At 46.3% G+C, this 25,451-nt stretch overlaps 1 protein-coding gene across 9 annotated transcripts in view; it reads left to right on the top strand.

Annotated features, from left to right (window-relative positions):
* Positions 1 to 25,451, top strand: part of HPCAL1 (hippocalcin like 1) — an 86,021-nt gene that overhangs the window by 23,175 nt on the left and 37,395 nt on the right. For 8 of the 9 annotated variants that reach the window (XM_074581830.1, XM_074581829.1, XM_074581838.1 and 5 more), the window contains one exon: positions 11,837 to 11,883. The exons of the other annotated variant lie outside the window; for it this stretch is intronic. The gene's annotated coding sequence lies outside the window, so the exon portion shown is untranslated. The remainder of the gene's footprint in view (positions 1 to 11,836; positions 11,884 to 25,451) is intronic. 9 annotated transcript variants of the gene reach the window in all.

Raw genomic sequence — 25,451 nt, forward strand, 5'->3', positions numbered from 1 at the left:
TTTTTTTTTCTTTTCTTTTCTTTTCTTTTTTTTTTTTTTTTTTTTTTTTTTAGCAGGTGAATGGTGTTTCTCCAAAGATGTCGCTTTGTCTTTCTTAAAACTTAACGCAGACTTTTCTTTGGAGGACAATTTGGGGCTGGTCGGTGACACCTGCTTGCGCGTGAGAGGGGAGTGGGAGTTTCAAGGGAGGACCTCGCGGATACATAACCATCAGCGCTGACTTTAATTATGAAATGCGGGTTCAAAAGGAAGCAAGTGTACTTTGCGGCGCTTAGGAAAGGGCCTAGAAGCAACATCCATAAAATATGTTAGAAGACGCTTGAAAAACGCTGTATCGCCTTCGCCGGAGCTGAAGGGAAGGCAGCAGGTTGAATCTTGGGCTTGGGAACATGGGCTTGGCAGGAGCTGCCTGGCTGGTAGGCATTGACCTCTTGTAGTCCTCTCCACAGAGTGGTCAAAGCACCATCCGGGAACAAACCAGGACTTCTGCTGTTCCTTCCAGGTTCCAATTTGAGTTTTTTCTTCGATGGTCAATACTTTTCTGTCTCATGTCACCTCTCTCTTAATTCCCTCTCCCTGTGTCCTCAGGTGTCTGTCGTCCTGAAGCTCTTATACCAAGAGAGCTGCAGTTGCTGTATGGAGGAGAGGGGAGAAGAAAGCGTAAAAGGCCCTCTATAATTAGATGCTACTTTGAGTTTTGCTGGGCTGAGTTTTATTGCTCTTGAGCTCATGTATGTCAGCTTGGCTTCAGAGGGATTCTGGGGGGCTTTCCATAAAATGGGTGCTCCTGTGTGTAAGAGTTCATTAAAGGAGGCACTTACACAAGATAAAAAGGGGGTTGGAAATGCGGGTACTTGACAGTCACCTTTTGAGACTTGACATCTCCGAAAGCCAGAACCATTTAAATGGGAACGAGCATGTGCCTGTGTCCAACCTCTGTCCTGGCTCGGTGCAGTGGAGCCTGGATGGTTACGGCCAGTGGAGGGTGGCAGGCCAAGCCTGTCCCTGGTGTAAGGAGCCTGATTCCCCCAAATCCCATGGCAAATGATTCTCCTTGGCTTAGGTTTGATGAGGAGCAAACCCACTGAAATCAGTTGTGGGAGACCTTTTCCTTTCAGTTGTCCACCTTGCTGTTGGCAGCTCATGGGGTTTGCTGGGTGTTGTGCTCTCAGTGATGGCTGTGGCCCGTTGTCAGGACAGGATTTGGGTCACTTCTCGTGTGCCTGTGCCCCTGGGGAGCACAGCTTGAGCCCTGGGGTGCTGCGCTCCTCCATGCTTGTCCCAGGAGCAGCAGCTCTGCCTGGGCCAGTCAGGGGCTTTTCTGGGATTGTCAGGAGATGTATCAGAAGATTTTTTTTATTTTTTTACTTTCTTTTTTTTAAATGGAAATTGGGTTTCATTCCAGCTGAGGGTAATTGGAGCTCTGGTAATGATCTGAAAGCAAATGAGAATGGGCTCTGTAGACTCCAGCCACAATTTTCTGTTCTGCTCGTGTCATGCTTCTTAAAATGGCATTTGTTCCTAAAACTGGCCCTAAAGCTCTGTTACTAAGAGCCATATTTTTCTCAGGAGATATGCAAAGTGAGGGAACACAATCCTTCATTTTCTAATTAATCCTCTAGCCCTCCTCTCTGATCTCCTTAAGGATGTCCTGAACCTGCAGGCTGACTGGCCCAGCTAGGCTTGCCCCCATGGGAAACCTCCTGACCCTGGTGGCACTTCATGAAGAAGCAACGAGTCTGTCTTGTCCTGTTCAGATCGTGAACGGCCCTCCAAAGCAGCCTGTGGTTGCAGGAGGAGGAATCTGTGACTCCAGGAACGTCTCCCTACCCAGCCGGGAGGAAGAGAGGAGTCTTTGCAGAAGAAAATCCCATCACTGATGCCTGCCGAGGTACCGCTGGATCCTGCAGAGCAGAGAACCAAAGGAATTGCTGTGCTCATCGACAGAGGGGCTCTCTCTTCTGACAAAATGACCTGCTGCATGCGGGGTTTTGCCAGATCTGAGCTTCTCAGCCGCACCGGCTGCCATTTCTCCTCTCTTGGATCTCCTGGTGTTTGCCCGTGCCTTTCACGGCCCCTGACGGGGACTGTTGGCAAGCTGTTCGCAAGGTGTGTGCTGCAGCTTTCCAGAAGTCTTGTCCCTTAAGTGACGCAAGCTGTTACGAACCAATAGCACCAGCAACAAGTGAATTTGCCGAGTGCTCATTTTTATGGGTGTAACTCGGAAGGCGTGGTTTGGAAGTGAAGGTGCCCTTGCTGGACATTTCCAGAGCTCTGATTTGTTGCAGGACAGGTTCAAGGATCTTCAGTTGGCTTAGCCATCGTCTTCTGGGGACCGAGAGCTTCACAGCCAGGTGTTCGTTAGTCCCATTTGTGTTGGAACATTTCAAGTTAGCTGCATCTTGGTGCCAAGCTTTGTTTTCAGATGCTTGGTGCCCACTGCCGGCGCTGGGGTTTTGTATGCCTCGTTAATGGGCTTAATGGCTTTTTATGCTTGGTAGGGAGCATTTTTTTTGTTTCTAACAAAAATGCTCTGCATTGCAAGAAACATTTTGGGGGTAGTTTTAATATTCTTGAGCTGTACGCATGCAAAAGGCTGGGCTGAGTATTGAATATTAATGCCTGCTCAGGGGCTTGCAGCGAGCATGGCTCCTGGTCTAACAGTCATTAGACAGTTAGACTAATGTCTAACAGTCATTAGACAGAAAGACAAACCGTCAGTGGCTTTTTAAATATCAGGAGGAAGGGTGTAGAGTTGTGCCTCCTGCTTCCCATGCGAGCACAGTCGTTGTCTCGTGCCTGGTGTTTGGGTGGACTCTGACCCGAGGAAGATGTGGGTGGTGGGGCAGAGCGGTGCCGCAGGTGCCACTGCTGCCACCTCTGTCTGTGACATCGCCGTGCCAGGTTCTGCGGCTCTGGCCGGAGCCCGTGGCTGCTGTGACACAGGGTTTGCAGGGTGGCCATTTGCCACCACTTATCTCCTCTCCTCCCCCAGCTCGCCCTGGTGTCCACGCCAAGCCATGGAGATGCCAGGATCCTGCTTCCCGCTATCGGCCTCCATTTAAATCTATTTCTTAACGTCAGTCAGCAGTGGACGGAGAGGGAAAAATCCCTAACCAGAGTAGCAACAGTGACAGATCCCAAGGTGTAGACTTCAAGTCAGTAGACTTCAAGTGTAGACCAGTCAGACTTCTCCAGGTACCTGGTTTCACGTAGGTCATGGCTCCCGCCCAGTATAAAGAGGAGGGGACTTCCAGCGCTGTCACCCCAAGTGTCTCCATCGCTGCCGAGGAGGGGTTCACCCGGCTGTGTTTCAGACAGCCCTGCTGCTGGCTGAACCCCATCTCCACGTCCCCCCCTTGTGCTGGGACAGCCCGTGCCAAGGTAAGCTTTGGAAGCGATAGGACAAGAGGGAACAGCCTCGAGTTTGTGCCAGGGGAGGTTTAGATTGAATATTAGGAAGAATTTCTTCACTGAGGTGTTATCAAACATTGGAAGAGGCTGCCCAGGGAAGTGGCGGAATCACCATCCCTGGAGGTATTTAAAAGACGGGTAGACATGGTGCTGGGGGAGCATGGTTTAGGGATGTTTTTTGTCAGAGTTAGTGATGGTTGGACTTGATGATCTGAAAGGTCCCTTCCAACCTAGACAATTCTATCATTCTGTGCAGGAGGGCTGCCTGCGGGCAAGCGGCAGCCTGTCCTGGCACAGCAGGGAAGACCATCAGCCTCCTGGAACAAACTTTTGTCACCTGAGGTTGATATTTTACAGCCTCTAAAGCTGTGATGGATGTGTGCAGGAAGTTTTGCTCTTAACGTTGCTTTTCCAGCTCTCTGGAGGTTAACAAGACACCGGTGCATCTGGTTTTTGCTTTGCTTTCAAGGTGGTTTTCCCCTTGTAATTATAAAGATGAGAATGTGTAAATTTTTTTAAATGAATAAATGATCTGCCCGGGAGCACTAGTTTGTGATAAACTCAATTTAAACGCAGCTGCATATTCTGTAGCTGGAGTGTGGTTTTATGTAGCGTAAAAGAGCCTCAATATGCAGAGAGGGCTAAGGTTATATGAGGCACCTTGGCTGTGCCATAACAGCATTTATCACTGTAATTTGGTTTTTGAATAAATTCAGGCTTCATTCAGTCCTTGGAAATTTTTTTTGAACTATTTCAACTACTGCTCTGTTACGTTGCTCCAGCTGATACTTTAGCTGATAAAAATTTGCGATCTCCTTCGATAAAAGGCAGTCGACAGTGTGTCCCGCGTAGCCGCTTAGCAAATCTTATTTTAGCAGGTACCTCCCTTCCCATGACCTTCCTTATTCACTCCATTCCTCCCAAATCTTTATCGTGTAACTTGCGCGTAATGTTTAGTTTAGAGCATCCTGTGAAGCAGGGAAATGCAACTGAAAAGGAGGCTAAAAAAGGGGAAGAGAGAAACTTCCTGGACAAGGAATGTGTAATGACATGATTTAGTTAATTGTATTGGAAAAAAAGTTTAAAAGAGGAAAGAGAGTAAATAACTGGTACTGTCCTGTCCCCAGCTGCCTGTATCCCTTTTTTTAACTGTAGGCTGATCGCATGTGTGCAAGTCAGACCAGGCAGTATGTGGCATTTGTCTGCAGTCTTTTTGGAAAAAAAAAAAGAAAAAAACCAAAACCAAAACACCAAAACAACCCTGCGATTCAGTAAGGGAAAAATATTTAAGTGAGAATAATCCATCTCTTTCTGACACTTTAGATTAGATTAAATAAAAGGTAATGCATTTAGTTGGCAGAGTCTTTGAATTTCCATACTTTCCTTTCCTTCTTTCATGCGTGCGCAACTTCTAGGGGATTTTAGTGCAGTACTTGGGCTTATGCAGTTTGCTCCGGCGATCAGTTCTCTGATAACATCAGCTCACCCAGCTTGGCTTCTAGTCTCAGCCCTAGTGCTGTCCTGAAAAAGCCTTTGCTTACCCTTGAATTTGTAAAATCCTTACCCTGTTGTGGTTTCCTTTTGGTTGCTTTTATGGAACCCAAGTTTGGGGTGTGTTTAATAGGCCAAATAGCTTTGCTTGTGTAAAACTGTGCTAAGGACTGCGGATGTTAATTACTGATTGAACCGGGCAGAGGAGATGTTTGTACAGCTTCCCGCACCCCTCTGAAGCGGAGCATCACGGCATGGTCATCCTCCATGGCCAATGGTTATTGGCCAACTGGTGGGAGGGTCTTGTTAGCAGGAGGGGCTGGAGCCAAAACCGACGTTGTAAAGCAGAAATACAATCTGCAGCTTTGACATGAAGTGAGCAAAAGTTCTCCGAAGCCTGGGGAATTGCCTCTGCCTCCAGCGAGATGAATCTGCGGCAGTGTAGCCCAGGATGTATTTCATGACAGGCCTTGTTGGCGTGCCCGTTTCTCCTTTGCACGGGCTTCTTTCGGTTTCTGTTGCTTTCCCTGTTTTAACCCCGAATCTGGCAGGGATAACTGTTTGTGTTACGGTAGCATCAGCCAGAGATAAGGCTCTTGTACCCACACTTCAGGCTGTTCTTCAGTCAATGGTTTAACCGCTCTGTTGCAGATGTGTTCAATAAATAAACCTTTGGGGATGCTCAGAGTGGGGTTTTTTGGAGATGTGGAACAACAGTTATTCACTGTAGATCTAACCTTCTGCCAATTTAGGTCCAAGCTTTTTGGATTGTACTCCAAGCGTTTCTGTGCTGTAAAGAGAGCTCCAGCACGGCAGACGTGCAGTGCAGATGTGCGCAGTGTTTCCTAAAATTCCACAGTAAAAAACCAAAGGGGTAGATGCGTTCATTTGGTAGGATTTCTGTGACTCCTGTGAACCCAACTCTGACGTCTCTCTGCTCAGGCATGATGTTCCTGCTTGGGTAGGAGCACAAGTCACAAACAGTCTTCCAGACAGAGACGTAGGTCTCTTACTCACTTGGAGAGTTTACATTTAAGGACCCAGGCAAACATCTTGTCGAGCTTTTAGGACTTGTTGACTTACCTGATAGACCTGAGTGCCAAGGGAAACGGAAGGAAAACAACCTTCTGCTGAGGCAGACATTCCACCACCATCTTCACGACACCCAGCAGCCCCATTCTCCCTGTTTTGTTTTGTGGGGTTTTTTTAATGGTACAACATCCATCATGCTTTGTTCTGTCTTCTCTGCTGAGAGGTGGACCTGGCTTTGCTTTTCACCTCACTCTTACAGGTTAAATTCACCAAGCAGTGTCAGGGTGGCTTCGTGAGCAGGTGTAGGTACCGGCTGGAAAAATTTGTGTTTGAAAATTGTCCAAATAAACTGCAGAGGGAGAAAGCCTGAAGGCAGAGAGCTGGCAGGAGTTGGACACCTTCTGAAAATGCAGGCTGCTTTACGGCATGAGAAATCAAAGTAGCTTGGGAGCTCAGGTTTGTTTGATCAGTAGGTGCAGGAGATGCTCCAACTAAGCAAACACGGCCTCCGAGGGGTGTTTTGAACTCCTCTCTGTTGCTGTTTCCTGATACTGTTGGTGCTCAGTGTTTCCTTCATGCCCTGGCAGCCCTCTGCTTACAGTCTCCCCTCTGAGAAGTGGCGATTCACTATGGTGGCTGCCGGCAACTTTCACTGAGCGTTTTTGGGCTGTGTGACCATCTTGGTGCATATGTCCAGCTTGATGCGTTCAAGTTGAGATTCGCTGTTGTTATGGTGGTGGTGACAGCTGGAAGCAGGCATAGATAGGGCTTATCTCCTGTCTGCTACCAGAGCCGATGCACTTGTGTCTCAGCTGATGACCTGGGGCTGGAGGGAGCGACATTCAATCTCTGATTTAACCATACGCCTCCTGAGATGTTCCTGGGGAGGCTGCAGGGTCTCCGTACATCAGTTTCCCATTGCCGTGGTTGGATTATAATTTTGCGGGGTGTGGCAAGCCCATCGCTTAGGTGAAATGGTAGTGGGAGAGGTGCCACTAGTTATCCAAGGCAGAGAGAGGAGGGACAGCAGTTTAGTCTGTTGACACAACAGAAACCTCCCTCAGCAGTACCAGCCGTCAGGGGATGCACTGCCTGAGGAGCTTCTGCACCACAGCCAGAGCAGGGTATTGAGGAGAACACTTGAATTAGCTTTTACATTAGCCACCATCTAAATCTGTAGTTGTAGCACCCTGGAGCTCAGTATGGGCTGGAAAACCTGTTCGGGAGCTGAGGGAAAGAGCCTGAGCAGGGCTGTGGTGGCATCTGGGCTCTCTGAATCGTGCCGAGCGGTAATCGGATGGTGATCCCGGGGACTTTGGCAATGAGTTTGGGTGGTGACAGTCTTTTGATGGACAGGGTGAACTGACCGATGCCGCTTTGGGGATGTAAGGGCCTTAAACAAAACAAGCCTGGAGGACAGAGTCCTCCGGGAGTTTCAGAGCTGCTGGGTAGGCTCCAAGCATGGTGGTTTACGGGCCTGGTGTGAGGTGAGGAGGAGAAAGGGGGCGAGAGGTGAGTGGGAAGAGACTGTGCCATGGAGGAAGGGCTGGGTGGACACACTCCACAGCAGTTTGCTCCCCGGCACGAGTGCTGGCACAACTGCATATGCAGTCTGGATGCATCCACAAGCATGTGTAGAAGTGCAACAGCCAAAGCTGGGGTGCAGTGGTGGGTGACGAGCTGGCCGGCTGGGGGGCTGGAGGAAAATTAGAGTAGAATAGAATAGTTCAGTTGGAAGGGACCTACAATGAGGATCTAGCCCAACTGCATAGCAAGTGATGGGACAATTAGTTTCTTGGCTGTCCATGGACTATTGCTACCCACGTGTAAAGGGGACCGCAAAATTGTCCGTCCTACAAGCCCTCACCAGTTTGCATTTGCAAGGAAAAAGGAAAAAAAAAATAACACATTTTTATAAAATAGCAGAATCTAGTTGAAAAATAACTTGCAAATAAGGGAGAGCAGAGACTTCATGTAACGCTGGGATTTATCTCCACGGCTGCCATGCGGTGTTTGCAGGCAGGTCACACCATCCACAAACGTAGCAACATTAATAACAGTATCGATTTGTCTTAATGCAGTTATGAAAGCTGAACCTTGGAGGTGTGGGAGGGCCTTATCGGTAATCAGCATCGACATTGATCAAGGATAGTATCAGCCAAAGGGTAACAAATGGAGGCTAGAACAGGGCAGGGTAAAATAGTGGCCATTAAAGGAAGAAAAGTGCCCACGAGACTCGAGGCTTCTCCATCACGTAGAAGGTAATCTACTTAATATATAATGTTTATGACTCGAAGAAAGCAATGGGGTTAAAATCACTTTGGAAAACAAGATAAAAGAAAAAGAAAGGTGTCTGCAAGGGTTTTGGTGCAAGCTACGGCAGGTCTGAGGACGCTGCAGGATGTGGCAGGGCTGCAGGGCCTGCGGGGGAGGCAGGGGTGGGTGATGTGTGACCGTCAGGAGGGAGTTTTACCCCTCCAGATAGATCAAAGTGTGATCTGCAAAAACCCATTTGTCACCTTGGTTTCTCCGGTCTGCCAATGAAGCTCTTTTTATAAGGAGGATCTTTACAAATGATTCTTTGGAATCAGTCTCCTCCTTAAGCTTTTTGCTGGCAGCTCTGAAAATAGTAGATTGATGCACTCGCCTCTTCCTGCCCAGCCTCCAAAAGTTACTGACATCTCTTCCTTTAATTCTGCTTCGTAATTGAATTTCTGCCATAAGTTGCTTCTGCTAATTCAATTATACTTCACTTTTAATTGGCAGTGGATTTAAATACTTCATGTGCTGTTAACATAGAGATTAACATGTGCTGTCCGGTTACCCTCTATTCCATCAGGTTGGAGCAAAGGTTTTATGTGATTATAAGAATTTACGTCGCCATTATTTTCCCCAGAAAGTCTTTTGGGATGCCAGAATCTAGCCAAGGACTGGGAAATGCCATTTATTTTGAACGTATAAATATGACGAAATAATCTTGCACTATTCTGTAAGGTCTGTTGAATGAGGAAGGCACAACAGTTTTGTACCACCAACACGGAATAGAAATCAGAAGAGCTTCTGGGTTGTGTCTCCTATTGTGCCATTGGCTGGGTTCAATCCTTACCTTGCCTTTCCATGAGGTTTCGTTGGGTTGGCAGCTTGGAGAGGTAACATCCATCGCTGTATAAAATGAGGATACTAGGTTTTCTTCCTAAAAAGATGTTGACGTTAAAATGACTTGTTTAAATGCTGGTGTTGCTGCAAGGTTGCAACATTTGTGAGCATCTGCCTAGGGATCTCAAGAGTAATAGAAAATTTCATGGAGACTTGGATCTTCCTTCCTATGAGCAGAAGACTGATGTAGTTAATATCTGCACTGATGAGGGAAGTGCTAGGATAAAATAGAAGAAGAACCATTTAGGGACCACTCGCTTAAGGGTGGTCTCTTTTTCTTTATTTTTTCTTCCAGGTTCTCTGGGCCTTAGGGAAGGGTGTGTTGAAAACAACCCCCCAGATGTTGGGAGGACACATGTGCCAGGGTTGGTCTTCAGTAGAAGCTGGTCACCAGCACCACCAGTGGCCAGGGGAGAGGGCACCTGCAAGGGGTGACTGCTGACCCCACAGCAGGGTGGGATGCCCCAACCTCACCTCCGTGACACTTGTTTTGCTCTCATGATTTGTAGAAGGAGCTGGGTTTCAGCTGGCTGCTTGACTTGGGTTCTTTTCAATTTCTTCTGGGTGATTATTTCTGAAAACTTGTGGAGAATTTGTGAGGTTTCCATAAGAATGAAAAGGCAAAAAATATAGTGCTAAACTTTTTAAAAAGGAGGAGTTGGAACTGCAGTACAATAAGTCAGACTTTTATGATGGTATTTTCCTGGAAGTTAATAAATTACTTCCCACCTAGGTATCTTCTGGGTGCTTCTTAGTAACAGTCAGCATGGATTAGTCTGGAACAAATCATGTCAGACATCCTCATTTCCTTCTACAGCAGGGTAATAGGCCTTGTGGATAGAAGGAGAGGCAGATGATATGATGTACTTCAGTCCTAGTTAGGTTTTTGGCACTGTTTTGATATTGTCAGAAGGAAGCGAGGGAAAAGAAATTTGGGTGAAATTTTTGCCTTATGGATGGTGCAATGTAGGCGTGCTAACCGTGCTCCAGGCTTAGCTCCAGTACGTCATCAAGCTTAGAAGAAGTATTGGGTGGGGATTTCCAGAGGTGGACCCTGTGGCTTGGGTCATTGTGATTGATGCATTTGATAAAATACTCGTTCAGACTCAACAGGTAGCACCAAAGTAGGGGAGGTTACAAGCCCTTGGGAGGAGGGATTAGATTTTCAAATAGATTTGGACAAAACCAGAAAATTAGCTTGGAGCGTCCATCATTCACACCTGAAGGTGTTAACATGGGCTTGCAGTTATTGCTGGTGAATGAGTTGACTGTACAGGCTACTGGGGGGTGGCTGGAGAGGCTCTGCTGAAAAACGCCTTGGGATCATGGTGGGTCACGCACCACTTTGCCAGCATCATCCTGCCTCAACAACAGCAGACACAGTCTTCCATAAACAGGAGCAGGGACTCACGGTGTCCTGTGTTGTGTCTCCTGGAGCTTTGGCATCGCTGGAGTATTGGAGCCAGCGTGGGGCACTGCAGCTGGGGGAAGATGTGGAGAAAATGAGAGAAGCCAGCGGGGATCTGAAGAACAGGACCCAAGAGGAAAGATGGGAAGGAGTAAGGTATTTGGTCTGGAGAGGAAGTGAAGGATTGGCACAGGGTTTTGCCGTGTCTGGAAGACTGCTGCGAGGGGAGAAACCTCTGTCCCATGTCTGTGGGGGTTTGGGCAAGTGGTAAGGAGTTTGAATGGTGTCATGAAAGGAAGAAACTCCTACTTGTAGAAACACCAAGGGATGGTGAAGTGTTGAAGGAGACTATCAAGATGCTTTGGTAATGTCTGGGATCTCTGTGGTTGGGTTTTTGCATTGGGCAGACCAAATGTGTGCCTTAGCGGTGAGCTGGAGGCACCTGGGAGTCGGGTCCCAAACCTGGTGGGATTTTGTTTGCAGAAGTTGTGGGATTACCGGGTTGGACAAGGGTCTGGCAGGAAAGAAGTTGGTGTGGTGGGGCTGGAGGCGTTGGGCTGGAGGCGATGAATATTTCCCAGCTGTGCCTGGCCTCGGCTCTCTGGGAGAGCGGGAATCGGAGCGAGTCACTTGTTTTCGATTTTCTAATCCACAGATTTTGCGAGATTAAGAATCGCAGGAGCAGGTGAGCCTGCTCCTGGTGCTCTGGTCTGTGACTCCTTACGCTCTGATGAACCCTCAGGTTTCACAGCTGGCAGATGCTGAAGGGATGCAAATTATTATACTCTGCTTTCTCGAGAAGCATGCTCAGCAGAAAGAGAAGTGATTCCTAACCTTTCAGAGGAATGCTTAATGGCTCCAGAAAACTTGAAACTGGCTCTCTCATATTTTATTTCTTTTTCTCCTATTTTTAGATCTTGGCATAGTAATATTTTGAGGTATGAATAAGCCAAGCAAACCTGCTGAATCTGAACTTGATACTTGCTTATTTTGAAAGAGGAGCTTTATAAAAAAGATTTGAAGTAGGAAGGGTGGTTTCAGCAGATTTTTGAATGCCAGGAAAATTTGCTGTCTGAATTCGAGAGAAATCTGCATTTTTCAACATGGGTGCTATTTTCTGCGTCAGGACAAATAATAAAATGCAAATGCAGGCAACAAAGTTGTTTCTCAGTGTAGGGTAAGGGCTGGAGCGGTGTTTTTGCATACTTGTATTAATTCTGATTTCTTTTTCACTGGGAAAATGGGTTTTTACAGGGGAGGCCAAAAAGTGGGAAGGTTGTCACTTAGAAGAAAGCTGTAATGTAAAGCCTATTTGGTTTGTGTCTCCTCCTCCAGGCAATCGAGCCCCGTGGACTTTCTCTGAAGAGGTTGCAAGATAGGTGGTGAGTACATTCCAGAGCCTGCTCCTTTCAAGGCACTCTTTAAATTACTAATAGGAAAAATTAAATTAGTAATAGAAAATACAAGAGTTGGTTCTCGTTCTGCATTGGGTGCAGCAGTTTGTGTTTGCTGAGCGTGTGGCGTGCTTTAATTTTAAAGCTGGCAGGGCCAGTCTTCGAGTATGGGTTTAGCATCAAAATGTTAAGCTTTACCTTTGCACCAAAATGAATTTCCTGAGACTTGCATAGTGGAATAGATATTATATTTTTAAGAATATTTGACTTAAGGGAAAATCTGGACAAATTATGCTGTATTTTTTACTAAAAGCCTACACTGTACAATGCGGCAAAGTGTTTTCTGTGTCAGAACAACCTTTTTTTTTTTTTTCTGCTCTGATTGTGTACATCTAAAGGAATGCAACTTCCAGAGGGTTAAATGACCTGCATAACTTGTGCTAATCTCTGCCACGTGTGAATGATTTTGTCCTGCCTGCACCCAAGACTTCCACGTATTTCATTTGTATGCACTTTATTAGGTCCTTATTTGTAAGTCAGTGAAACATTAAATTGGTAAAGAGCTGCAGGAGCATGAGACGGCTAAGAAATGCCGATGTTGTGGTGTTGCAGCCGGAGAGCCACTTCTCACGCTGATGTAAATCAGTGCGATTTCTTTTCCTCTGGTGGAGCCGATCTCTTCCGGCGAGTGCCAGCTGGGACTCTGCTATGTAGCACCCTTTGCTGTTTGTTTTCGTTGTTTCTAGAGAAATATGTCCCCTGTTTCCTCTTTCAATTCTAGATTTCTTTCCAATGAGATTAACCAAATTATATCATTACCCATTAATTGCTCAGGAAGTTTATTCTTTAGTTACATTTCCCTAGTGCACAGGATACAAGCTATTAGAGCTCTTGTGTGTTCAGACTGACTAATGAACTACAGTTGAATGTCCCAAACCTCTAATGGACTTCTCCATCTTCTAAATCAATATATTTTCCATAGATAAGGTGCCTTTTGACAGAGATGGTCCCAGGTTGATTTGAAGTGTCCGTACAGCTGAAATGTAGCCACCTGCACTTGTTTCTTGTCGGAGCTGGGGTTTGGTGTGTTGTACTGTGCTTGTGTCTACATTAAATATATGCTCATTTTGGCCAGAAGAAGCTTATTTAATGTTTATAAAGGGTCTTATTTAATGCCCCTTAAATGTATGTGTTCCCAATTAAATCTTTCATCGATGAAAACATCCCCTACTTAATAAACTGTGCTAATCATGTTTTCCCTTTCATGTATAAGGGGAGCTAATTTAACCCCAGACGGTTCTTCTGACTAAGGCTTATGTCCATAAACCGCGAGTCTTATAAGGCCAAATTATGAATCTTGTGTGCCTTTGCCAAAACGCTCTCGTGAGTAATAGCTTATGAACCCCTCCTTTCCCCCAACCCCACAGCTCCGATTGGATCTGTATTATAAACCTGCACACTGTTTGTGCAGATAATTGCTGTATTGGGACCTGAATCACCAGTCGGTCTTTTTGAAATGTTGAAAGATGAATCAAGCTCCCTTTTCCTGAGGGCAGAGGGGAGCGTGGGGTTGGTGACTGTAATACCGTGTGTGTAAAGGCCAGGCAATTTTAAACTGTCAGTTTAAATTGTGCTTACAATTGGATTTTCCTGTGTTGTTGTTACAGGTAACACCTGAATAGGTTATAAGTAAAAAACTTCTTAATACTCCAGACTGTGCTTGCCAGAGTTAATGTGTTTTTTTTTTTTCTCCTGGATAGTCCCTTTGGGTAGTGCTTTCAAAAGCATGAATGTCCTGAGGTCTTTTGGGGAAACTCGGTTCCTGCTGCACTTTTGCAAGCAGGATTTAGAGGTGTCAGGTGTTTATACATCACATTTTTGCTGCTTGAATGGTCTATATTCCTCCTTACCTTCTCAAACGCAGGCGTGTCCTTTATTCCAGTTTGGGAATTTACATGATCCGTACCTGTATGAAGGTTACATCTCCAGGGTGTAAGAATTTCTGTATGGAGCCTTACGGTGGTCTGGTTGTGTTGGTTGATGTTTAACCTACAGCAGGAGACAGACTTGAAGGCAGGCTGGTGCTGATCCAGCTGGGCTTTTTCCGAAGTGTAATGTGTGGCCAGAGGCACACGGGTGGCTTCTGAGCAAAGCAGAGCATCATGAAAGAGAAAAGTATGGAAGTGCCTGAAAGTAGCTCGAATTTTACCCCAGCGGAGCGCAGCTGGAGGTGAGGGTGCTGGCCGGGGAAGGGGGGAACCGGCACTTGGGTGCTCTCCTGATGGGGTTCCGTAGGCTCTGATGGAGCAAGCTGCTTACCCGTGTTTCTGCCTGTAAGCACATAAGCAGCTCTGAGCAGTGGGAGCCAGCACCCGCATTGGGGCTGCCAGGGCAGGACAGCCAAATTCATGCCCGTCCTGGCATCCCTTGTGCTTTGGCGTGTTTTGAGGTGCCGCTGGGGTGCTTGTGCCAGGAGGCTGGAGATGTGATGTGGACATGAGGGCGCTTTCGGTGGGATGCGGTGGAGCAGCAGCAGTGGCATCGCCGTCACCTCTGTGCTGTTTCAGAGAAGTGCACGAGTTGCTGTGACCCGCAGCCCATGAAATAGCATAGGGCATGAAATAGAATCATAGAATAGAATCATAGAATTTTCTAGGTTGGAAGGGACCTTTAAGATCATCAAGTCCAACCATCAACCTAACACTGACAAAACCACCACTAAACCATATCTCTAAGCACCACGTCTACCCGTCTTTTAAATACCTCCAGGGATGGTGATTCTACCACTTCACTGGGCAGCCTCTTCCAATGTTTGATAACCCTTTTGGTGAAGAAATTTTTCTAAATCAATCTAAACCTCCCTGGCATAACTTGAGGCTGTGTCCTCTTGTCCTAAGTGGTGTGAACAACAGCAGAGATTGCCTGTTGCTTGCCTGGACGTGTGGCTCTGCAGCTGAAACGGGGCTCCTTGCTCCTCCGGGCCAGGGCATTGCTGCAACATCCAGGACTTGAGTTTTGAAGTGAAACTTTTTGCAGAGAAAGACTGACAGATCTGTCCTACCAAACTGGCTTTGAGAAATGTTTTATTTTTAAACTGCAAGCTGAGCTGAAATCTGTGCAACCTTTGTTGGGAAAGGTGGTTGCACGGAGTACTGGAGTGTTGGGCTCCTGGAGACGCCTCAGGACCACCTGTGGCTCGGCATTGAAATCAGTGGATGCTCTTGACGTTGGTGCTGGGTTGGTTTTGGAAATACCCCTGTGCATAGAGTGGGGCTGCGGACACCTCCCCATGGCCTGGCTTTGGAACCTTCTCCATTTCTAGGGCAACCTTTGTCACCAGGATGTCCTCATCCCTGAGTCCCAGTGCCACCTGGCGTGGCTCCTCCTCTGCTGTCCCTGCCAACATCTCCCTGCCTTCCCCACAGCCCACGTGTCCCCATAGCCAGGGCCCCATGGGGTCCCCCTCCCTGTGAGCATCTGGGCTCTGTAGGAAGGAAGAAGCAGCAGCAGAGCTGGGCTGAGCATCAGGGAGGAGGAGGAGGGAGCAGGCAAAACAAAGGGGAATTTGAGGCTGTTTTCCCTGGGCATCCTCCGCACCGCAGCCTTGGAAAGTCCCTGGTTTGAGGATTCAAATCCTGTTGGGGAAAGGGAGACCTTTCAGTGTTGTTAGCTTTTCCTGGTACCTTTCCCCACAGTCTGATAAAACCCTTTGGAGGAAGCTGCAGGGGCCAGATGTCTGTTATACATACGACTATACCGCAGTGGGGGGAAAAAAAGTGCAATTAATTGGAAAATGTGTCTTAAAAAAGAACAAATGGGGAGCACAATAGCAAATGAAGTACCTTGTGTGAGTGGCTTATGTAACAAAGTAATTAAGAAGAATTTATTATGGTTTAATGTGTCACTAATCAAAGCTTGCATTTTTTCCTCCTTACCACCTTTAAAAATTGCTGTTTGAGTCTTTGTCTTCTACATTTTTATTACAAACAGATTTTATTAATATCTCCACTGTTGAAGCTTTTCTATGTTGTACTGCACGTTTGCTTTCCAAATACGCTGTTTTCTCATTCAAGCATATTAAGAAAAAAACCAGAATGAATGTGCAATGCTGCAGTTCATCCGTGTTTGTTTTTATGAATGAACCTTCCACCTGGGTACACACAGGCTTCGAGATTGCCCACTTCTAAAAAAACTTCTAAAATTCAAACTTTTTCATTAATTCTTTGCTGTAATGGAGAAAATTTAAAAGCGGGCTTTGCTTTTAAAAATGTAAGTTTTTAACCAAGATTTCCAAGCTGGAAGATAGTGGGATACCAGGTTTGGATTATTCTGTAATAGCCCAGTTTTCCCCACTGTGTACTGTGCCTCCTACAAACCCCACCTGCCTTCTACATTTTATATAGATGTTGCTATATAGCATGAAAAAGGAGCGTCTTCTAATGCAAGTATCTCATGTTGATTCACTGCTATACAACTGTTCATCCTCTAATAGTGTGGGATTACAAAGCATTATCATGCTCAGATTGACTCAGGTAGTGCTATTTTTATTTAAGCTGTATTAAGGTATCATTGTGAATCTTTGGTCTTGCAGCATGGGGGTAATACGATTTACTATTTTTACAAAAAATCAACATGGCTCTACAAATCCTGTCCATAGCAAAAGCTGCAAAGATTAGTCATGAGCTCAACACTTTTCCCCTCCACCCCCCCGCTTTCCTCTACAGTGAGTCGTTAAATTTTTAATTTTTTTGTGACTTCCATCACGTTGGCCAAGCTTGGAATAAAATAAGAAGGTGTCTTGGCTTGGGGTCAGGGACTTGGTAGTTGCTGGGAGGAGCCTTGGTATAAGCGGGGGGCTTTGGTGTGAGAGGGTGAGTGGGTTTGGGGATGCTCGGTGGAGTTACCCGGGCAAGCACCGAGGGGATGCAGTGGGTTTCATCCATCTGAGCCCTCGCGGGGTCATCTAATTCAAGCAAATGAGCCCTTCCACGGACATCACACCAGCACTCGCATCCTTCCACCTCTCTGGCTTTTATATCAGGCCTCGCCCCTATTAATTAAAAAAACCCACAGTAATTTGGTATGGATCCTTTCCTCGCTCCTCTCCTCCTTATGGCCCCGCAGCAGCTTGGTGCCCTGATAAAGCAAAAACAAACGTACGCCCTGGGGTTGAGTTCGGCTGAGGGACGCAGTCAGAGCTGTCTGCGGACAGCATGTCTGTCTGTCTGTGTCCCTGCCGGTTGGACAGACTGCCAGCTGGTGCCTTTCCGGAGGGGGAAAAAAAGCATGGTCTTTCTTGGAAAGGGAATAAATGAGAAGCGAGGCGTGATTTTTCTCTCAATTGGGACAAATATTCCTGCTCTGAAGCTGGTTGAAATTAGTTTCCTTTGCGACAGGTCTCAGAGTTTGCAGAGTCAGCGAGGAGCTACCACGGAAAGCCTGGTTCGGTTCTAGCTGGGGGTGAAAAATGGCTTCACAGTATTGCTTTGGTGCTTTAGGGGTGGCCTAGAAGAGTTCAAGTGGGTCAGGGATCGTTTCCCGTAGACGGTTTGGATGCAGCCCCCTTCCTGGGGAGCATAGTACGAAGGACATCACCTGCCCCCAAACTTCCTACCTCCAGGATTTGCTGGAATGAGGGGCTGCTCCAGAGCAGGGGATGCAGCACTGTCTCTCTTGGGGGGTTTCTGAGCATCTTTCTGGCCTTCCTTGGCATTTGGTAGGAGAGGCGATGGTTGACGGTGGTGGAGCAGCTCGATGCTGGTGTGTACATGCCTGCAGGCATCCTCCAGGGCTCTGTATCCCAGGGCAGCCCAGCTGGCAATCAGCTTAATTGCTCTAATTGGCTCCTAGCACCCAAAGGCACCAGGATACTGGTGGGAACGTAGCAGGCAAGCCCTAGGAAATGCTACCACTGGTGATCTTTAAGGTCCCTTCCAACTCTAACCATTCCATGCTTCTATGGCAGAATAGTTAATTATCTAGTTCTGATCATTTATATTGGAATCACTAAGGCAGTTCATTTTTAAGTCTTTTTCTAGATTAAAATACCTTCTTTCTGAATTATGATGAAATATTTTAACACTGTAACAAGGAGACAATAGGTATGTTAATATAAGAGTCTGAAAATAGAAACTTCAGGATTCAAAACCTTGAGCAGATTGGTTTCAGAATATACTAGGAGTACCTTCCCTGCGTTTGCATATGCTTTCTAAGTATTTTGAATCTGAGGAAAAGAGCTTTTTCCTTTTGTTTGGGCTTTTTTGTTTTAAGTTTGACCAAATATGTTTGACAAACTCTGCTCCTCACTTAAAGAGTCAGGTAAGAGGATTGAATGGTCCCTGTTCACCACTATAAAGATAGTGGGAGATGAATTTACCTGCAAAATGGCAACTGAATGGAGGATTGAGAGATGATAGCAGGTATAAAAGACATTTCAAAGCAGGAAGGCACTAAATGTTGAATTTTGTAGAGTACCTGGAAAATTACTTCAGATTGTCCTCTTGTATCAGTGTGCTTTTAAAGATCGCAAGCTGGGTCTCTAAGGAATGGGGCTCAGTTTTCCAGGCTATCTGGTTCTTTGGTTGTTTCCAGACATCTGCCAGCTCTGCGGTTGTATTTCCCTCCAGCCACATGCTTTCTCACCACCCTGGATAAAGAGTGACCTAGTAGGATGGTGGGCCTTTACCATGCTCTCCATCCCTTCCCGTAATGGCAAGGGAGTGGTTCTGTCTATTTCTAGCTAAACAAGTATAAAAGTTTGATTTTATTTCTCATTGCATCTCAAGCATCCTTCTCCCCTCATCCTCCTGTGCTCTGTGAGATGCCTGGGTCGGGGGTGACGATGGCTCTGCCTGGAGTCCCAGGCAGCCCGGGGGAGCGGAGCAGCATCCACGTCCGTGACAGCACCCACGCAGAATGCAGGGGGTTTTATGCCTAAATGCAAGTCAAAACCTGCAAGAAGTGGTTTAATAATGGGAATGTCAGCAGGCCCCTGAGTACAATGATGCTGCTGGATGCTTTCATAAATCTAAGGTTTAGGGATGACAGTTATGATGCATGGCATTGGGAGAATGTGAAACTGCAGTCATTAAACAAAAATGGGCTTTTAAACTAATGGCAGCTGCCTAAACAGTTTTGCAGTGAAGCAGATTCCCTTAGGCTACCATTCTTCAAATAATACCGGTCCTATCGACTTTAAAAAAACAGGAAAATATTTTGTTTTGGTGCTGTTAGCACTGCTTTTACATCCATCCCAAAGGTCAAGCTGCTAAGTCTTTGCTAGGTTTTAAGCTGGAGCTGTTAGAAAATAATGAATGGCAGCATTTCCAGATAATTCATTCACTGTTATTCCCCTGAATTAAGCCACCTGCAAAACCAAGGATTCACATCTGTTCCTAGATGGGTTTCCAAGTGAATATGGGGGCACTTTTCTCCATCCAAACTCGGCTGTGTTTAACCCAGTAGGTAGTTCTGCACAATGTCTCTGTTATACAGAATTTTATCCAAATGTCTCCATCAAAACCTGTTCCAGCTCCTGCTGGTTCAAAATGATACACAATAAAGCAGCGTGTTGCCTTGTCTCCTTTGAAACCGTCATTCCCAGCTTAAAGCTGGACATGTAAAGATGCATGTGTTGCCTTTTCCTTCGTGCCAGCGAGGTCCTGAGAGACAAGGGGCTGCCCGTGATCTGGAGTGTGTTGGCCGGTTCCTGGAAGAAGCATTTCAAGAGTGTTTGGAGGTTGCAGAAGGCCAAGCCATCCTCAGCCACCCATCTTGCCTAACTTTTACTTATCCCTAGCCAGGCTTTGTTTCTTCCTGAAAATAACATGCTACGGCTCTATCTCCCTGTCCCCCTCATTCTTCAGCTTGATCAGAACCTGTCATCTTTTTTATTTCCTTCCCCCCACCCCCGCCCAGCCCCTTTTAGTAAAGCATAGAAGAGAGGACAGAATAACCCAGACTCTGAAAGGATGCCGAACAGGAGAACTTGGTTGTTTTGTGTCATTTCTCTTCACACCGTACACAGCTCAGAGCTTCTCCCCCTATAAGCTCAGTTTCAGCCTGAGGCTGGCCTTCCTTGCCGCTTTTTAATTTTTTTTTTAATTATTATTTTTTTAAAGCGAACAGTTCCATTAGAAATGTATGTGAAGTCCATTGCGAACAGTCATATTTCACTTTGAAGCCCTCCACATCCTGAGATGACAGTTTGAAGCTGGTTGTTGTAATGCTCTCTAGTTTTTCTAGGAGCCCTGCAAGGCCAAGCAGAGGTTGGGAAGGATGGGCTGGAGGTCTCCTGCCATGGTGGGGATGTCGAGTGTAGCTTTCGGAACCCGATGAGTTCTCTTCTGAATGTCACCTGCAGTCCCGGCTCTTTGCAGCATTTGATGTTTTGTGAGACCTGGATAACATACTGCTTCTTTCCGCCACTTCTCTCCTTTGCTTCTGTGGTGTGTCTTAACCATAAAGATGTTTTTTGTGAGCACTTCTTTGTGGACAAGGAGAGCTGTCTAACTGGGGTGACTTCAGCCAGGTTTTCCTCTTCCTGGGGAGTACACTTGAGTCAGGAGAACGGAAGAAGAAAAGTTAAATTAACTATAACATGAACATTTGAACAGATGGCTGACCTTTGTAACTCCAAGAACCATTTAATTTTAGAAGTTTGCAGGCTGTTTTAAGTTTGTTGTGCTCTTTACAACCATCTGAGCATAGATACACCACACGATTTATTAGCTTACCCCAAGGCTTTGTTGCTTAATTTCCCTGCTGTTTGAAACACTGAGCTTTAGGTGGAATGAGCAGGATCCAGAAGCTTCGATGGGATCGGCTCCCTTTGTGCCAACTTTCTTTAAACCCCTGGAAGCTGAGGGAGAAGGGATGTTCCTGGTCATGCTGGAAGGAGCTCAGCTCCTCCGCTTTGCTCACTGCCCCGGCAGAGCTCAGCCCTAGCACGGATGAGGGCCATGCAACGGTTAATTGTGGGCAGGGCGGAGACAGATGATCATCCTGCCCCAAATCACTTAACCTTCTTAAGGCTCTACCCTTGCCTGCCTGAACGAGCCAACTAATCGTTCAGTGAGCCACGCAAGTGAGCGCTGAGCTATATATGGTACGGAGAGAGAGACGACACAAAATGATCAAATTCCCTTATCCCACCTCTCCCCAAACGGCTGTGCACCGTATTCCTGCTTAACGGTGGAAGAACATCACTGTTCGGAGCAAATCGTTGCAGGTTATGGTGGGTTCTCCGTCCTCTGGAGGTTTTTAGGTCAGGGTTGCATAGCTTCTGAAAACATGCGGCCTAGGCCAAACAGATGGTGGCTGGATGCAGAAATTCTTGGAGAAATTCTTTGAACTGAGAGGTATCGGACTAGATCAGTGGTTCGTAACGCTTTCTGTGAGATCGCAGCGAATTCCCAGGGACTGTACTTCGGACACTTGTGCGGCGACTTGGAAGAGCAGTATCTGTGTGGTGGCCACACATGGAGTCCTGGAGTCCTTGGCACCGGCCTGGAGAGCTGCTGGGATAAGTGATGCTGAGGGTGTCGTCTGGGATTCAGTGAGTCGGGGGGGGAGGAACAACTGTGAAGCGCTTGGAAATTGTCTTTATAAGGAGTGCACCATGTTAGTACACCAAAAAGTGAAAGAAAAAAAAAAATCTGTATCAGCTCAATGCATATTTCTTTTATAGAGGTCTGGCTTACCACTGCAGTTGGCTTTTCTTAATTATTGCTGATGCTTCTGCAGGCTGCACAGTTGGAGATGGAACGTGGCTGGCCCGAAGTCAGGGCACAGAGGCTTTTATCGGGGCCACTCAGAGACAGGCCATCTGCAAGACGTATTTATTTTTTTCTTATTTGTCTTCTCTAAATAAAAACGTGACGCTGTGAGAATGTCTGTTCCGTCCTATTGCTTCACTCCACCAAAGTTGCCATTTTCTGACAAACTGTTTGAGAGTTATATTTGGCAAATGGTTGTTTACTTAATTCCTCTCCTATCATTGCTGCTTGTCTTTGAAACCCAAATCTGTTTGCGTGCAAGCTCAGCTGTAGCTCAGTTCAGAGCATTCTTTAAACCATGGTTGTTTTCTCCTCTGCTTTTTTTAGCTCCTTCTCTCTCACGATGGAGGAACTGCAGGTACTTCATATCTGATGGAGGCAAATCCAGTACCTGCAGAGCTGAGGGCTGTTAGAAGCTGCAACAGCCACGTGGTCGGGTTTCCTTGCTTATCCCAAGTGTTGGAGTTTCAACACCCTTGGCATCCCGCAGCCATGACACAGAGAACGTAAAGAGGGTTAGCTTTGCAGGAGTGAGTTTATTCTGTCTGCAGAAAACCACGTGAAGCTCCATGAAGGAGCCCATGTTGGTTCCCCAAGTCCTCCTAGCTCAGGTCCTCAGTCACCAAGGGAGACTAGGCTTGTCAGGAGGAGACTTGTGTGAAGTAGCTGCTTTTTTTTTTTTTTTTTTTTTTTTTTTTTTTTTTTTTAAGAAAAGTTATCTCCTTAGGCTCGGTGGTCTCTCTGAAGTGAATTTACCTGCTTGGGACATTGGGATTTGTTTTAGAAATAAAATACTCCTCCATCATGGAGCTGTGTGTAAAACTGAGCTGTTCAAATCACTGGGGGAAATCAAAGGGTCCCTCGGTGACATCGGTTGTTGCAGGGGTTTTCTTAAACTTATAAACTTAAGGCTCTCCCTGGCAAAGTGAACTTAAGCAAGGCTTAACATGCGTTGCCCATAGTTACTGTGATATAACCCAGCGTTGACCACCTTAGCCTAGCGTGTTTCTGCAGGAAGGTAGAGTGTAGGGACTGTAGTTATAAAGGGAAATGCAATTATAAAGGAAAAGAGCAAACAGTTGTTTATAATCTATAAAAATTGATACTCGCTGCTCTCGGGTTCACCTTCCTTGCCTGAAGGTTTTCTCATTAGATGCAGTTTCTGTAAATACCATCTCTTTCTTTCCCCTTGGAGAGACCTCAAAATGCTGGGCTGGAATTGTTGTCTGGGTAATCAATAAACTTTAATCTACATGAGAGTTTTTTTTTCTTTGAAGTCGGTTCTTTCTGGACTGGAGATAACCTGTCTAAAGCAAATGTAAAATGAAGAAGGGTTAGATTCAACTTGACTCACTCTTACTATATGCTCTTGCAATTTTGCAATATGAATGTCTTACAAAACAATTATGGTTATTGCTAAGTGGACACTAAATGATTAATCTACTAGCAGACAGCCAGTGCAGTAGTGTCTTTGAAATAATTTTTGAGCGTCTTTCCCGCTGTTCTTTTCCTGCAAGACTGGTTTAAAGATAAGACACTGACAATAAAATAAATTGTGGTTTGTATCCTGGTTCTCTTTCAGTCTATGCCTTTTGTTTCAGCATTGCAATTCTGTCTTGCACTGAAAAGCATGTAATGAAAGGGGTTTAAAGTCTGCCCTGAGCCAGAAGAACATTCAATCTTGTATTTCATTTGAGGCATGTGCTTAAATTATGATGGGCATTGGCTGGATTTATTCATGCACTTGGATGCATATTTAATCTGGGTGAATAACGATGCTTGCGAGCTTTTGTTGATGGTAGGTCACCAGCAGTCTTTGAGTTGTTGGCATCATGTGCAGAGCATGTGAAAATTCTGGTATTGGCTGGATGGCCACACTCAAAGAATTGTGGTCAATGGCTCAATGTCCAAGTGGAGACAAGTGATGAGTGGCATTCCTCAGGAGTCAGTATTGGGCCCAGCGCTGTTTGATATCTTTATAGGTGACATGGACAGTGGGATTGAGTGCACCCTCAGCAAGTTTGCCAATGACACCAAGCTGTGTGGCAAAGTTGATACACTGGAGGGAAGGGATGCCATCCAGAGGGACCTGGACAGGCTTGAGAGGTGGGCCCATGTGAACCTCGTGAAGTTCAACCAGGCCAAATGCCAGGTCCTGCATGTGAGTTGAGGCAATCCCAAGCACAAATACAGGCTGGGCGGTGAATGTATTAAGAGCAGCCCTGAGGAGAAGGACTTGGGGGCGTTGGTGGATGAGGACCTCAAGATGAATTGGCAATGTGTGCACACAGCCCAGAAAGCCAAATGCATCTGGGCTTCATCAAAAGAAGCTTGGCCAGCGGGTCGAGGGAGGTGATTCTCCTTCTCCGCTCTCCTGACACCCCACCTGGAGTCCTGCATTCAGCTCTGGGGCCCCCAACGTAAGGAGGACATGGACCTGTTGGAGCAAGTCCAGAGGAGGGCCACAAAGATGATCAGAGGGCTGGAGCACCTCTCCTGTGAGCACAGGCTGAGAGAGCTGGGGTTGTTCAACCTGGAGAAGAGAAGGCTCCAGGGAGACCTTATAGCAACCTTCCAGTACCTGAAGGGGGCCTACAGGAAAGCTGGGGAAGAACTCTTTATGAAGGAGTGTAGTGATAGGACGAGGGGTAACAGTTCTAGACTGGAAGTGGGTAGATTCAGATTAGATATTAGGAATAAATTCTTTCCTGTGAGGGTGGTGAGACACTGGAACAGGTTGCCCAGGGAAGCTGTGGATGCCCCATCCCTGGAAGCGTTCAAAGCCAGGCTGGATGGGGCTTTGAACAGCCTGGTCTAGTGGGAGGTGTCCCTGCCCAGGGCAGGGGGGCTGGAACTAGGTGATCTTTAAGGTCCCTTCCAACCCAAACCATTCTATGCTTGTATTAAATATTCATTGACCATTTCATTATCTGGAGTAGTCCTTGTACTGGGAATACCTCCTTATGTCCTGATTTTCTTCTCAGAAGTTCTCTTTTTTAGGCTACGTGTTGCAGAGGGAGAACTTCCCAGCGCGTAGTTAAGTAGCAGTCTGATTTGTGACTGAATTTAGGGAGACGACTAAACACTTTAAAATGCAATGATTTGTGAGAGAAGAGACAAGACTGCAGAAAAGACTTCAGATTGGTTCCTCATACATTCTGTAAACTTGTACATTTTTAACATTTTTACAGCTACAAGTCATAAAGCTATGTACCACGTTGCATCGAGACAACTGACTCAGAAAATCCTCTGGTGTCTGTTGATGCCGTGGACTTGCCTGTGTGCTAGTGCTGGTTTTAATTGTCTCTCTGTTTGAAGAGATGTCCTCAGAGTATCTCCTCAGGTTAGAGGTTAAACTGTTTCTCCTTACTTTGAATAGTGATGATACATTTGGTCGCACGCCTGGTTGAGCCAGCTTGGAGCCGGTGAGCAGCAGTGGAGCTGGGCGCAAGTCATGGAGTTACTCATATACCTTCTTACCCTCTCCTTAAGTTGTTCTGGTTAATAATATAATATAATAATAACCCTGGACAGTAATAGGTTTGTTTCCCTGGCTCATGTGATGGCAGTTCTGTTGTTGCAGAGGTTTTGAGTTTAACTCTCAATAAACTGCAGGCACAAACCAATTACTGTGCGTATGGTTGAATCCTGGCTTGATGGAGCTGTAGACCAGATTGCACCCATGCTACCTGAAGTGGTAGGGCTCATTAAAGAGAAACTGGTGTTGGTCTAGGGAAGAGCTACATCTCCTTGTTGGGACAAGAGGTAACGGGCACAAAC

Source organism: Larus michahellis, chromosome 3 (assembly GCF_964199755.1).
Source record: "Larus michahellis chromosome 3, bLarMic1.1, whole genome shotgun sequence".
Taxonomy (NCBI): domain Eukaryota; kingdom Metazoa; phylum Chordata; class Aves; order Charadriiformes; family Laridae; genus Larus; species Larus michahellis.